General features: G+C 33.4%; 1 protein-coding gene across 4 annotated transcripts in view; it reads right to left on the minus strand.

Annotated features, from left to right (window-relative positions):
• LOC128182519 (G-protein coupled receptor dmsr-1-like) overlaps positions 1–16,132 on the minus strand; it is a 53,154-nt gene that overhangs the window by 8,824 nt on the left and 28,198 nt on the right. Inside the window, exon 1 of one of the 4 annotated variants that reach the window (XM_052851197.1) lies at positions 8,237–8,593. The exons of 2 other annotated variants lie outside the window; for them this stretch is intronic. The gene's annotated coding sequence lies outside the window, so the exon portion shown is untranslated. Of the gene's footprint in view, positions 1–4,220; positions 4,374–8,236; positions 8,594–16,132 lie in introns of those variants that run through there. One more of the 4 variants, XM_052851198.1, reaches the window with a different exon arrangement.

The raw sequence follows: 16,132 nt of genomic DNA on the forward strand, positions 1-16,132 counted from the left end.
ACCTAATTATGGATCAACCTTGATATGGTCACGGCAAGAGGCCCATACGTACATCGCCAAAAGCGAAATCATTTTGTTTTTAAAGGGGATACCAGCACTCAATTGTCAGTTCATATACCAGGCAACAGACAGTTTAACGTTTCTAATGCTCTGGTGCTTGTACTACACATTTCATTGTAAAAAAAAAGTCAAAGACCAAAAATAAGCAGTGAAGAACATTTATACATCCGTTAACTTTCTTTTTGAACATCCTTAACCTATAATCTTTCCGAAGTTATATGTAGGTAACTATGCAACAATGGTTTTTAAGCAAACTTACACTTGGGCGACTTTTAGGCTTCAATGTGTTGTTTTGTTGGGTTTTTTTTTGCAATTTAAGCATATCCATATCGGAACATAAACGCTAAAACAATTGATGAATCGATTATATGCAAAGTATGAATTTCTTACCTTGACCTTTGACCATTTTAAATCAATAGGGGTCTTCATTAGATAACAAGGAGATGTGCTTTCGAATTTTATTGCAAAAGCTCCTGATAATGCATTTTAAGATATTTCCAAAGAAAGATAATGTTAGTCACAGACTGACAAGGCAGAAGTGAAAGCGGGGAACAATCATCGTGTAAAAATCCAATAGTATAAATATTGACAATGTTAAAACCTTTTTCTGTTTAGCTTGTTTTTTTTTCTTTTTGGTTCATTTCTTGCAAATTAAGTTTTATTTCCAACTAGATTTAATGTTGTGTTTTCCATTATTCAGTTGGACAATGAAATATTGATAAATAATAGAAATCGTACTGGCAGATTGTATTTATATGCAAATTAAGGGATTTACTGAATTAATCAAACATTGAAAGCTACAGTGCGGAGAAAAAGAATGACTCGACGGAAAGAATGACCTAGATAAAGGATACGTGAAAACCACATGATTTTCTCATTTCACTTTATTTAGATTCTACTTCAGTAAAGTTACCTTAAATTTATATCTGGTTCTCCCATTTTCTAGACAGTGATAAAATGTAAATATTACGTTAATAATCTTCAATTAATTATGAAAATGCCGTTGGCTCTAATCTCTCTCTCTCTCTCTCTCTCTCTCTCTCTCTCTCTCTCTCTCTCTCTCATATTTCGTATTTATATATATTTTTTTCGAATTGTTCTTTTCACTGGCTTTGAGAAAGATAAGACATGTTCAAACAAGTTGTGTCATTTCCTAATACATATCGAACTCCGACTCTGTATTTTTCTTAATCGCAAAAGGCGACAATGTGTCGCAAACATTTGACTGATAAAGGGTCGTATTCGAGTGACTTTCTTGTTTATTCACCGATAGCTTCGTAAAAGACTTGAAGAAAGAAGCGTCTCTAATATGCAGAGAAACAGAATACTCATTCTGGTCGCTTGTCAAATTGCATTCTGTTAAAGCACATGTTTTGCTTCCAAACGGGGATGACAGAATCGATTTTGTGTTGTTCATCAGGGGGAAGGGGAGAGACAATTCTTAATTTTGAAATAACAGTGCTGCTGCTGACACGAAGCTCCAGTAACAAGCTTAATTAAGGGAATAAGCTCGAGAGAAAACCGGCAAGAATTCAATTGCCCGACGCTAAAAACGTTAAACCTCTTCTGCCCAAACCACTCCATTAGAAAAAAGGCAATTAAAAGACTTTGTCGTTACTGTGTGAACATTATGTGTTATTGGCCGTAATAATGAGTCTACAATCTTTGCACTGTACAGTTGTTTCTGCGCAATGTGTTTGACGAATCAGTTTCTAGAACTTAGAAAAGAAACGAAAATCATAGCTTTGTGGAGTAGGTATGTTTTCGGCTAAAAAATCAAAACATCACTGACTTTATAATAGCTGCATCGATAAGAATATCCACGACAATAGTCTTGATTTACTGTGGACAACAGAAAACTATCGACGATTATCTAATCGGCTGACGTTGGAGACAGTCATTGTAAACAAAGTCAAAGAAAAACTAATTGCAAACTTTCGATTGATACATTTTTTTTAAATGAGTCACATTCGTAAAAGTCCATTTCCCTCGACGCATAAACACACATTAAAAACAAATCTATTATACAGTTAAAATTATCCCTGAAATCTTTGAAATCTCTGTATCTGGTATTTAATGAAAATGTATTGACAACTCAAACAAAAGTGTATAAAAAATCAAACTAAATCAATTTTTCTTTCCAAAAAAAAACAACAAACAAACAAAAACAGAAAAGGACTTTTTATTTCCGAGATTAAAAAATCCTTTAACTAATGGCCTTTGCGTTGGTGGAAACAATTGAATCAGGATAGATTTACACATGTCAATTATGTAATAGAGACACTAACATCATTGTTATTAATTATCTACCGGGCGATTGAAAGCGAAGGAGCACCATTGGAAGCTGAAGTACTCGAAATAACAGGGTGACAAACTCACAGAGAAAGACACCATTCTAATACATCAAATTGTAATCTAGATTCAATTCATCTCAGCGGATATTAAAACCCAGCGAAATTTTCATTCTATCCATTCATCTTCTCAAATTAACGCCCCAAATCGGCAATTTCCTGAACTTAGTCCGCGTAATTCTAAATTGTTTCATCATTTTGTCGCTAACCCGATTATTGAGACAAATGCAGTCTACAAAAGATAGCGCTGCTGCAATTGATAGTCGCAGACAAGAGATCAAAGGGGGGCTTCTAATTGAACACTAACGGATTCGATCGTCAAATCATAGTTGCATACTTTTGATCCCAATATAAATTCTTTTGGTGAATGTACTTTTTCTCTACAGAACGTTGCTATAAAGATAGGACTACACATTTTTTTCTGAAAAATTTTAATTACATGTATAAGCTGTTCTTTGATATAGTGAAGATTATTCGTGGATCCAAAATAAAGTAAACAAACGAAGAATGTTGGTACTTGAACATGTTGTTACATTCCTAATGAAAAAAACATCGCAAATAATTGGTTTTTAAGTTTACAAGCTCTACTATATAGTAACATTTTGAGAACAGGAGATGTGATTATTAGAGATGAAAACTTGAAAATTTCTTAGTTCTCTTCAACCGAGAAAAAGAAATAAATGAAAAAAGAAAATAAAAATAAGATGATTCGTGGGTCAAAATATATTTGTTTACATTCGTGAACGTTAAAGTGAATTGATAGTAATGTACACGTACGTTTACTTGTAAAACGGTATAGAGGCTCTCGAGTACAACAGTAAACAGCGGCAAAATGCGAACTTTAAGTTGTCGAACTTCTTACGATAATTTGAACTTATTCCTCGGTTGCATATTTTGAAATATAAATCAAATGTACATGATAAGTTATATTTTAAATTTCAAACAGCTAGACCAAATCTTATAATAATAATTAACCAGTCTCACTGAGGTTTAAGATTCGTTTCTATCTAATATGTTGTTTTAAACTTGTTGCTCACAACCAATACTCTCTCTCTCTCTCTCTCTCTCTCTCTCTCTCTCTCTCATATGAAACAACCGAAACACTATCTTAGTTCAATATAAAGCTAGGTAATCAGTAGGAAATTGACAGTAGAGAAATGTGTTCAACAAACGCATCTTGTTCTCTTGAGAAACAGACCAGTCATCATTAAATGCAGCTTGTTTAAGTGGAGTTGACTCTCTAGAAAGGTCCAGTGACTGTTAAAACATTCTAAATTTAAAGTTATTGATTGTGTTTCTTTAATTGCTGTATGTTTGTTTTGGTTTATGGATTAGATTTTTGTTAACCTTGTTTTTAGGTGGATAGTGTGAGTTACAATATTTCGTTACAGAAGAAGTGGAACAAATTTCGAATAGTATTCAAGAATAGTATTCAAATTGTGTAATTTAATAAAATAGCAACACATATCCTTTTGTTTAATAATGATGATATTTTAAGAGGTTTTAGTATTAAGCTCAAATTCTACAATGTACTACAATGTTACAAGTTTTCAGCCGACTTTTGAAACAGTCATCTATCTAAGATTCCGAGTATTAAGCCCTCTACATACTCCGTCCACTCTAATCCCCCCCCCCCCCCCCCCCAAAAAAAAGAATAAATCCATCGGCAACATAAAATAGAAATCAGAAAAAATTATGAAATTGTTTTTAACCTTAAAAATTGCCCACAGAGACTCTGAACAGCAACAAAAAAATTTATACACACTAAACTAGTTGTCTCATTAAAAATCAAAGGCATAAGGTACTTACTTTTTACGGCTTCATTCGGTGATGACAACGCAAAAAGAGAGAAAAATAACCTGTTTATAAGGGTTCTTGATGTCATGCAATCTTCATCTGTATCATGATTGCCAATGGTAAAAGAAAAAGTTTTGGCCCGAAATGCGAAAGAAAAGGAAAGACAGATTCCCAATGATAAACCACTAATGGCACTGTCTCTTTTCTTGGAAAAGAAGATATAGAAGATTTATAGAGACGGGTCTTGTAGTAAATCAGCCCGATGTTTCACACTGCATTAGATTTCAATGACAAGATTTCTATAGTAAATCGTCATTGTGCTGGCAAAAAAAAGTTAAAAACCTTGTGAGCCAAATATTAATACAAAGTGTTCATAATGCTAAAGGGGAAACCGGAAATTTGTTACGGTTATTAACAACAAACTTTTCTGTAAACAGAAAAGTATGTGTTGGGAAATCGATGTCAAATAGAGGCTTGCAATTGGAGATTTAATGCAGTAATAAAATCACTACAAGTCACTCTTTATTTAATAAAAAGGAAAAATCTATAATCATTATTTCTTTTTTTCTGAATCCAGTAATAATATCATACATATAACAGATGTTAAAATAATCTATATTCTATAAATCTGAAATCATAAATAACTATGGGTGAAAAATGTCTACTACGACATGAAAAGTCAAGATAATCTAAGTAGTTTCAGAGAAGAAGCTGAAAATGGTCAAATGTTGAGGCTTTACGGGCGACTCACGACGACGAACAAAAACATTTTGCAGTAGGCTGCTTGAATGAGTCAGGCGACCAAAAAATTGATATACTAGTATGTTCAACATGTAAGATATCTGAACATAAAAGGTATTAATTTGTTCACAAAAATTAGGAATGTTTAATCCGAGCGTTAGCTATATAGCAACAAAGAAAATTCAAAAGCATTATTGCCCCTCCTGAGGGATCAACCTCCTCTAGTCTTGATCAACAATCCGGAGTACCGGACATTTGATATCCTGATTTTACCATTTGCAAAAGTAAACGCCAGTAGATACATATTAAGAGACAGTTTCGAATGATTGGGGCGGGGGGTCTCATGTGCATTGATGAAATACCTTAAAACCGATTACGACAGAAACATTTGCTGTTGAATCTTATACGGACTGGAATGAGATTGTTGAACTTTGATACAGAAACAGAAAGATGCCCATAATCGGATCAACGACAGTAGAATCCAAAATAGAGTGGAGTGAAGGACAACATATAAATAATGTCAAAAGTCACATAAGAGCTGCAACGCAATGATAAACAGCTCCTAAAAGCAACGGTTTACCGCTAAGGTTTCAAAATGTACTAAATTCGTTAACAGAACGGACTTCATATACAAAATACCCCCTAAACTTAAATATTCAGCAATATTTAGCAAGAAATGTTGATAGTTTTAATTCTAAATGATAATGAACTTTATTATACTTTCATGTTAAATACTGAAATACGATTGGTTTAGACGCAGTTGATAATCCGTTCTATTACCCTCAGCGTTAGCAACACACCTGTCAACGGGTAACACAACGAATTGTTACATGTTGTTACATGTGTCTTGTGTTACAAGCCTTGTTAACAGTATATTTGAGTTATACATGTATTATATACACGCATACATTAAACGGATGTCTAGAATTTGTTCAATTAATCTCTCTATCAATAACATAAATCTGAGGACAAGAATAACGAAACACCCTTTTAAAAGGGTCCTCCACACTTTCTACACCTTTGGAAAAAGTCTCGCTTATACAAGCCCAAACTGCTACGTATACATTTTTTTATACTGGGGAATCGTCATTGTTCGTTTGGGACCAATGTTCCTGGCTTTCATGGATAGCCCTTGCCCACGAATTCACATCCCCATGAACTTATATTATATAATATACGAGTATATATAATCATTTACTTAGTATATATCAAAATTTTCCCGATTACACTTCCAATGAAATTACGTCCCCTACGAACCAAGAAAAGTTTGGCTACCCACAAATAAAAATGATTGAACAGAAGATATGAAGTTTTAAAACGTTTTCGATTTGAAAATGATAGAAAAAAGTTTAATATGGTGGGAAACCAACTTTTAAGAATTCATAAACTTATTCATATTTTAACTAATTTATAGTCATAAAATAAAGGTGCCTTGTGTACTCGAACTCGGTACCTGTTGGTCAGAGGACGGAAGCTATACCACATGCAATACATAGACTGACAATCAAAACAATTTTAAAATAGGTTGAAATCGCCATGTTGTTTACTGTAATTAAAGTAAAAATTTACGGTGTTTAGTGGACCCTTAATAAAGCAAAGTAATCCGATTCAGCAGAAAAAAAATAAGATACTAATCGGTTTGTAGAAGATAAAACTTTTAACAATTTTGCTATAAAATAAAAACAATTGGTAACCAGAACATGTGAATTTGAATATATTTCATACAATTTCAGAACGCTTAAAAACAACTTAAAAATAAGATTTTAAAATACTCTTTCAAATTTATATGCGTGAGACGAAATTAAGTTAATTGAGAATTTATGTACTGTGATAGAATTCCAAGAATCGACTCTAAAACGTCGTCAGTACGTTGATTTCATTTGCATTCGTTCCATTGTAATGGAAATGGACATTATTGCGAATGCCATGAAAAGAAGAATCTAAGTGCTCCCTGTATTTAAAGATGTTAATGTTCTGTGAATTTAGACACTGAACGTCACTTACCCATATATTGATAATACCGTATAGCAATATTTTAACCATACACATCTTCTATTACAATAGCCATGTGCTCTGGACACGGTAAATAACCAATGGTGTTATTGTTCACGTAATAAGCTTGGCATTAATTCAAATTCATTGTTAATCTCATTTATCTCATTTGCCATGAACCCATTAACAACTGAATATTGGTCATTCGTAAGATCCTATAAATAACTGTCTTATTTCTCATTTCTAATGTAGATTTAGTGTAATGTTTTTGAGGCAGTTTAAGAATTAATAAGAAATTCAAGCTGACCACAGCTCGGGTTTTTTTTTCAAAAGTACATTTTTAACTCTTCATACAAAAAATAATAAAGCAATTGGGATTGTTTCCCTTAAGTTTCATAATCTACAGGTCTCAAGCTATGATAAAATAAAATTAAATAAAATATTTTATGAATCCTATAAATACATTATATGTAAAAGTTGGATTCCAGTCCAAAATCTTTTATGATCGTTATCCCAGAATTAAATAAACCCCTTACAATTGACTCGCGTTTAAATCGATGCATCATGTTCTCGTTTCAATTTCCCAAAGCGCACTTTTTAAAATCCATATTATACTGCAAGCATTTTTCATGAATGGGGTGAAACAACAATATTCACAATGAAAGTAGAAATGTACCTTAGTTACAATGTAAATACATGTATATTATATTACTAATAGGCTTAATAGTACATGATTAATAGTACTCGTCCAATTTTTAATTCTTGTGGATTTTATCAAGAAATTCAAAATGTGCTGTCGTATAGTAGATGATAGTTAATTTTTATTATGATGTTTTTATTCGGAGTTAACGATATTCAATATTTATACGTTAAACAGTTAATTAACTAATAACCACATTAATATAATTGAATGTTTTACTATATTTCAACTATATGCAGTTGGTACTATTACTCTCTGCGGACTTTTTAAAAATTCATTTTAAACTTACTTAAAATAATTATATTTGAACAAACCCTTTCGCATTTAAATTTAAAATCAACCCTATTGAGAAATTATGTATCATAAATCTAACAAATCTTTATTAAATACGGTATTTCAACAAAGATTCATAAGTTGGCAAAATAAAAAAAAGAAGTAGAACATTTAGGGCTATTAGAGTAGTTCAATTAACTAAAAGTAGAAATGGAAATAATAAAATCACATACATATTTTTTTCTTAATTACTCATAATTACATGTACATATAGCAATAAAAGTTTTAAACAATCATGAATTTCAGTTATACAAGCCCTTACCTGACTCGCTGTAGTAGGGAGCTGAGCTATAAGATGACCCTACGAGATCTATTCCCATTTATACCGAACAGATTCCATCGATCAGGACACCAAACAGAATAAGAATACTTTAGTCAAACTGTGTAATGTTCAAATCTTTTTGTCAATGTTGTTATTTAACCATAAAAAGAATCATTCATTGAACTCAGCATCCTAAGCAGTATTCATATCGACCTCCATATCAGATGTTTTATTAAATGTGGAAACCTTCGCCAATCACTTGGCTGAAATAAGTAAAAGTTGCATGTCTCTCGAAATCAAACTCTTCTCTCACGGCATGCACTGGCAGAATAAAGATAACAATGATGGTCATGTTAAAATAATTTCAAGCCTGTCTTGATAGAGAAAAGTTGCACGTTCTCCGGCACTAGTAAAATCACAATGTAAAATCGTTGGTAGATGTATTTTTCTCGATTTGAATGTTGATTAGCAACAAATCACGTCATCTTAATGAAGAGAACAGAACCGAATATCAAATTATTGATTGAAAATGTTTTTGTTTAAAATATCACATGAAATACTTGAAGGAGAGCTAATGAAACATTTGTCAAAGGAAAATTGTTGCCATACATAATAAAAATGAAAGCTGGAGCACGATCTCGCGACATCTGCCTGGCTTTGTACGATCAATTATCTATACTGTTTTTAAAACAAACAAGATATCTGTGAGCTAATGCTCACTAGTGATACCCCCGCTCTGATGTGAATATGCAAAATAAGCAAAGTCGACATTTAATAGAAAGCTGGCATCCGATTGGTACAGAAATATATCCCACAATATGGCATGCCTAAACAAATAGTGTGTTAAAATTTCAAGCATCTGCGATAAATAGCTGCTGAGAAATCTTTGAGGAAAATTTGTTTGAAAATTTTGGCTAAAATAAACAAAGTACTCATTTAACAGGAAGATGACGTCAAATTGGTACAAAAATACATCCCACGATATGGCATGCCTTAACAAACACTGTGTAAAAATTTCAAGCATCTCTGATAAATAGCTGCTGAGAAATCTTTGACGAAAATTTGTTTGAAAATTTTGGCAAAAAATAAACAGTCATTATTTAACAGGAAGTTGACGTCCGATTGATATAAAAATATATCCCACAATATGGCATGCCTAAACAAATAGTGTGTTAAAATTTCAAGCATCTGCGATAAATAGCTGCTGAGAATTCTTTGACGGAAATTTGTTTGAAAATTTTGGCTAAAAATAAACAAAGTCGTCATTTAACATGAAGTTGACGTCTGATTGGTACAAAAATATATCCCACGATATGGCATGCCTATACAAATAGTGTGTTAAAATTTCAAGCATCTGCGATAAACAGTTGCTGAGAAATCTTTGACGAAAATTTGTTTGAAAATTTTGGTTAAAAAATAAGCAAAGTCGTCATTTAACAGGAAGTTGACGTCCGATTGGGACAAAAATATATCCCACGATATGGCATGCCTTAACAAATACTGTATAAAAATTTCAAGCATCTGCGATAAATAGTTGCTGAGATAAATGCGACAGAAATTTTTGTTACGGACGGACAGACAGACAGACAGACAGACAGACGGACAGACGGACGGACGGACGGACGGACAGACAGACACACAAGGGTAAAACAGTATACCCCCTCTCCTTCGGAGCGGGGGTATAAAAACAAAATCCAAAATGTTGTTACTGTCGATTATTAATCCCGTATGTATGTTATTTATATAACTTAATTGTCAACATCTCCAGGCTGAGAAATATCAACAATTAGATGATTTAAAATTCAAACTGCCATAGAGTGTGAAAATTCAAGCTTCTAAGAAGCGACATCTTTGCCAGCAAAAGACTTTCAGTCCGCCCCGCGTAGACCGAAACCCAGAAGCCAGCGAAGAATAGGGACCTATGCAATAAATATTGAAAATAGACCTGTACATGTTTAGGTACAATTTACCGGCAATTGTCTTTAGTGCCTGCACACGTTATTTCGCCTTACACGGTAAGTAATAACTTGCCAATCCACTAACCGGATTGGAGTCTTACAGTATGTGGGATCTGGTGCCATCTGTAACCCACACAACGTACAAAGTGCAATGGCCGAAGACTCATTGCCCAACATGGCTCTTTCGGTACGTACATGTAATTACATCATCCTTTGGTATATACGTATCAACCTAAAGATTCCTTTAATGTTAAGTGAAGTAGCTGGTTAGGAGGAAGGACCGGTAATGTAAATAATATCGGATTGAACTATTATTTCTGACATGAGGGATGTTGACACTATACTAAATATATTGTACTTGTTCTGATGTCGTACGTGTAAATTCAGAAATACCAGGCATGTAAGATTCTATCCCCAGTGGAGTTGGCCACTCGTGTTGACATGAAACAGCTGATCACTAGCAGGATGAGTTGTGTACCAGGGATCATTTTTATCAATTAGTGCTTATATTCTGTCAATGACAGGGTCATGCAGTGTGTTAAAGATGTTTTTTTTCACCATGTTCATACACATACAATATGATTTCTATCTTGAATTGATCACTGCTATCATATCAGTATAAAGCTACAGCTGCTTCAGATGCATGAACATTCATTTGTTTTTTGACGAAAAATACTAGTATTTGCAAAAGTCCAAAGGTGAATCTTGGTTGATCATGATTTAGATGAATTAAAAAAAATCTGGAAGATAAATTGCGAGCCTTGCTGAAGATTTTGGAACGAGCGAACAATATACGTTACAGATTTCAATTTACTGATTTAGTTGAGGAAAGCCTATGTATATGAATTGACGTTTACACCGAAGACAACGCGTCATCACTTTATAGGAACACCCTAACACCAATCCTGACCCCATAGAAATCATTTGTTTTCATTTTGGTCTAAATGAACTGTTGATTGGTTAAGAATGTGATTAAACGTTGGAGTTCATCCCAAAGGATTCGATATCAAGATGTAGTAGGCAGGAGTGTCTCCGATTTTTTAAATAATTTCTTTCTTTTTTTTGGGGGGGGGGGTGGGGGTGGGGGTGGTAGTTTTCTGGATTCCCTCTTTGCCACAACCAACAGTCTGAAAAAATACTAGTATCTAAAATGGCTCAAATCCGTCCTGAATCAAAATCTGCCTTTCCTTTAATAAACTACAAATTTTTAAAGATTTTTTTTCAAAAATTCTTATATCAAAGAATATTTATGATAGAACACATTTTTAAAAATAAAATCAAAGAGTTATAAATATGTTTATTTTGTTACGCGATCGGCGGACAGACGTCTTGCTTGTTTCTGTTCCGGAGCCATTGAGACGACTTATACAAATCCTTGGAATCCTTTGCACGTCCATTTTCTCTGTAATTTCCTCTGACATTTGTCATTATATGCATTTATCTTGACCAATCTCTAGATTATGTTCCTTTCAAAAATATCATACCACTTTTTGTTATGCGTAGCTACGTTACGACAATATTGCATACCAAGATTAATATTTCATTGGAATTTCTTGTCCCAGTCAAGGGATTGTGGAGTGGAATTGATTGACAATCTTTCCCCGGAATAATACTCGCACTAATGTATTCCTTCGCGAAAACTACTCAAACCGGCAAGGTCCATTTTACATGACATAATGTAGTCAGGAAACATTTCCCAGTCTCGAAATGATAATTAATTCAATTGAAATCTGACATCAACAAATAAGGGTTTTCCCTCTGTTGAAACTGCATATCAATGCGATTTTTCATCAAAACACTACAAGAACTGCCATCGATTTGTCAAATGAATTTTTTGACACCACTCTCATTAGCCTTGTCAATTAAATGAAAACCCCACCGGACCGACCATCCTTTATATTTTTCCAGCTTTCCGTGGGGCAATTTGTTTCACATTTTAATTTTCTTTAAATCAAATGGGTTTCTAGAATAAGATATATAAAGAAGCCTTAATGTTCACTCACTTATGTTTTTTTCACAATTTCATTAATTCCCCGGCATATCAATTTGCCTGAATCAAAACAAAAATGAGATTTGGATTTGAAGGTTGGGCACTTGTATTTTATTTCTTGCTGCGTTTATTTGTCAATGAGTAAGGTGTAAATAATGAAATTGACGCAAACACTTTGAAACTACGCATTAATACGCATGCTAATTGTGATTACGTGATCGAAAGCTCTTCATACGATTGGACGCTAATATCCATTAATTTTTAAAATCAGCAGGAAAATCCGGCCGCATTAGTATTTATATGTACAATGTAATTGCTCAAGACAAGACTTAAAACGAATACTAGTATTCTTTTGATTAGAAAGTTGCCTTCTTTACGGACAAAAAAAGGGTGGTCGTAACGGACGGTCATTATCAGAAAAAAGTATGGAGCCAACTAAAATATTATGTTATATGTGTCTTTTCTTTTCGGGGGGGGGGTGGAATGGGGGTGGGCATATTTTAGTGGCTGAGACGCCGGTGTCAAAAAAGGGGATGAGGGCAAGTATCTCGATTTTACTTGAATTAATTTTACCAGCAATGAAATAATATGACCAACAATGTTTGTGATACATGTACATCTGATTTGACCACAAGAAGAAAATGTTGCATGCATTTTACATTAGAGTTTTTTTTTTTTGGTCTATAATGTGCTTTCATTGGTGGTTTACCCCTTCGGAACACATTAATAATCTATTTTGACAAATCACAGATGCTCGTTTAAGTGAGTACGAAATTAGTGAAACTGATTTTGATTGATTCGGACAAGGTTCTTACAAATAGGTGAAAAGGGTCACAAATTACCTCATGGCATGAAATTTACAAACGGACGATTTTTTAATTTCCGAATTTAAAAATATCCTATTTGTCAATTATCACTAATTGACTGCTTTGAAAATTTGATTTTTTTCCAGAAAAAGACGCATCTAAATATTTATCATCCGAAAAATCTAGCAACTCTGTAAATAATCGAGATACGAGTCCTCCCTACAAATTTAGGTTGACATTTATGAATTGTAGTGATGTAAATTAGCGGCCCAGTCGATGTGTATCTACCAACATGAAGAGTTGAGTGATAGTTAGTCCAAGACGTCTGGTCTAGCGGAATATGCATCTTTGGCGTTTGAAAGGGTTACTGAAGTTCGAACAAGACTGGCTTGGCGTTTAGTCGTCCCTAATACAATCAATCGGGTAATAAGTAAACTCACAAAGATCTGCTCAACTAACAACATTATTGGAGAAAATATATGGTCGTTTGTATTGAAGCACTTAGTTGATAGCCATTGAAAGGATCCGTTGATGGAACTTTCTGGTGTCTGTTCATAAGAATTGCCATGTAAGAAAGGTTAGAAAAGAAACTTTAGACTTCTCGAACTTCGGTCTCAAAGTTGGCATTACAAACTCAAGCTTTGGTGCAAGAGTCTTTCTTCCTCACAGATCGACCAAAATTAACAATGAATCTGATTAGGTATGTATAACTATGTGAATGTTAGTTTGTTTAACTATCTCGATATTATTTGTCACTCCTCTGCTTGGTGTGTAATTCACTGCAGAGCTGCAAGTAGTGTGCAATTGGTTAAAGTATATGTACATATTCTTTTCGAGAGAAAATTGAGTGGCAGTAAAATAAATACTAAAACATTCTGTAACATATGATGTTATATTCGTTTTGTTAAAGAAATGTCATCATTCCTGACTTTATGTATTCGTTTCGTCTGAATAAATGTTTTGATTATCGTTCATGGCTGTCGTCCGTAACCTTATGCTTGGGTTTTTCTGAAAATTTGCACAGCTAGCCCACGAAGTAAAACACATACTAATTTATTTGTAAAATGTTAACTTGAACAGAAATCAGTATCTGATTTTTATTGTTTTACCTGTTTTTGAAGCTTTCATTACTTGTGATTTATTAAGGACATCTTTTTCTGGCTGTAAGCAAATTAAACATCCACATGTTCAGAGGTACACCAAAATGTTTATGACAACAACACACGAATGAGTACTAAAAGGCGCCCAAGATCTCTGATCATCGGGATATATATCATCATAAACCAAGCTGCGGATGCATATAAAATCGATTGCCTTGCAAGATGTCAGTCGTGTAAATCTAAATAAAAAACCCAGTTTTTAACATTACAAAACTGTCTCGCATGGTTAAAAAAATGTTTTATGAAAAACTTAATGATAGCAAATAAAAGACAGGATGAACTTCAAAGACAATCTTAAATCCTTCATGCATACACTCCCGGTGATAATGGGAACATTTATTGTGATCAGATTTGATTATGAAATAATTTACATACTTTATGCTCTCACGAGATTTGTACGTTCACCGGTTGATTATTCAGTGCAAAGTTCATGAGTACTATACGTGAAACATTTCTTATAAACACACTGCGAAAGTATAGTTATGAAAATGGGAATCTTTCACAGTAAGAAAATATTTCACGACAATGGTGACATGTGCGTTTTAAAACAACTCGACAGCACAGAAAGGCCCCACCAGCCCATAAATTTGGACGACTCTTACCTCTAGACAGTGACAACGAATAAACATTCCTTAATTTCACTAAATAAAGCAGCTAAACATGTATAATCCAATTAAATCTTTTTGAAACCAAAACCCTGCTTCGATTTGTTTTGATGGTACATGTAATTCGTCTCTGGATATTCATACGCGAACATTTTATTTAAAAAAAGATTCTATCTTTAATATTTCAACAATGAAATTATTCTAATGATGTGATATTAAAGTTGCTTAATTGTTCAAGTCTGCTGTTTTGATCATTTTATGTATCTTTGTTATGGACCTATATTGTTTTGAATAGCTTCAACAAGAGGAAAACAAAAACCCGGGAAAATCTAATAAACAAAAGTTCAGTGTTCTTTAGTTGGATACGGTAGTGATTTTACTCATGAGACAGGATGTTTTGATATTTTCACTCGTGCTCCGAACTTGTAAAACTATCAAAACATCCTTTCTAAGAGTGAAATTATACAACACATTGAATATCCTCTATACAATGTATATGCATGCACGATAAAAAAAACCTACAGTAATTTTTCGTCGGGCTCATGCTTAGAACACGTATATATGATAGAGTTTTGGGTTCTTCCAATTCTTTGCAAAATCCTTTACATTCATGCTATATATCCCTCAAAAAACTGTTGAATTTGCAAAAGTAAACCACTTTATGGTACGTCAATGGTCGCACGACGTCATTAGGAGCATTCCGGAATATTTTACCGTTATTGGTTTTAATATTAGTATAATGTGATTAATGGTTTTGTTTATATTTCGTGATTTGAAGTTGCGTTTTAACACATTTTGAATCATTGTGTCCCTGATTTTCTTACATTATGCATGAATTAAAATGTGACTTGGTTCTATTTAGTTTTTTTAATTCCACACAACTGATTCGATACTTTCATAACTTGTATTTAAATATCACTAACTTGAATACACTACATTGTAACACAATATCCATTGTATAGTTTAGCAGAATCAGACCTGAGGGTGAAATCTGAAGATCTGCTTTCTTAGGCAATTTTTCTTCATAATCATCGGTCAATTACTGTTTTTAAGTCATAAAATTTATCAAAGGTGCCAGTCAGTGCATTATTGAACAGTACGCCAATCTTAGAAGAAAAAGAGAAGATCAAACCAAAATAGAATATCCTGATCGCCATAAATGTTTGTAAAATCCCTGATACAGAATGTTAGCGAGTGCATTACCCTTCATCAGACAGGGACTTTGTTACATTGTGTCTCGGTGGAACCTTACTTCAGATAAAATTGATAAAAACACGTTTTAAACTGCTATACAAATCCTACTAAAGAAGCTAGTTTGGCATTATAGCTCAATTAAAAACGTGAAAGCGAATCCGAAGTGAGGCTTACATGAAAACA

The sequence above is a fragment of the Crassostrea angulata genome, chromosome 4 (genome assembly GCF_025612915.1).
Source record: "Crassostrea angulata isolate pt1a10 chromosome 4, ASM2561291v2, whole genome shotgun sequence".
In the NCBI taxonomy this organism is placed as follows: Eukaryota; Metazoa; Mollusca; class Bivalvia; order Ostreida; family Ostreidae; genus Magallana; species Magallana angulata.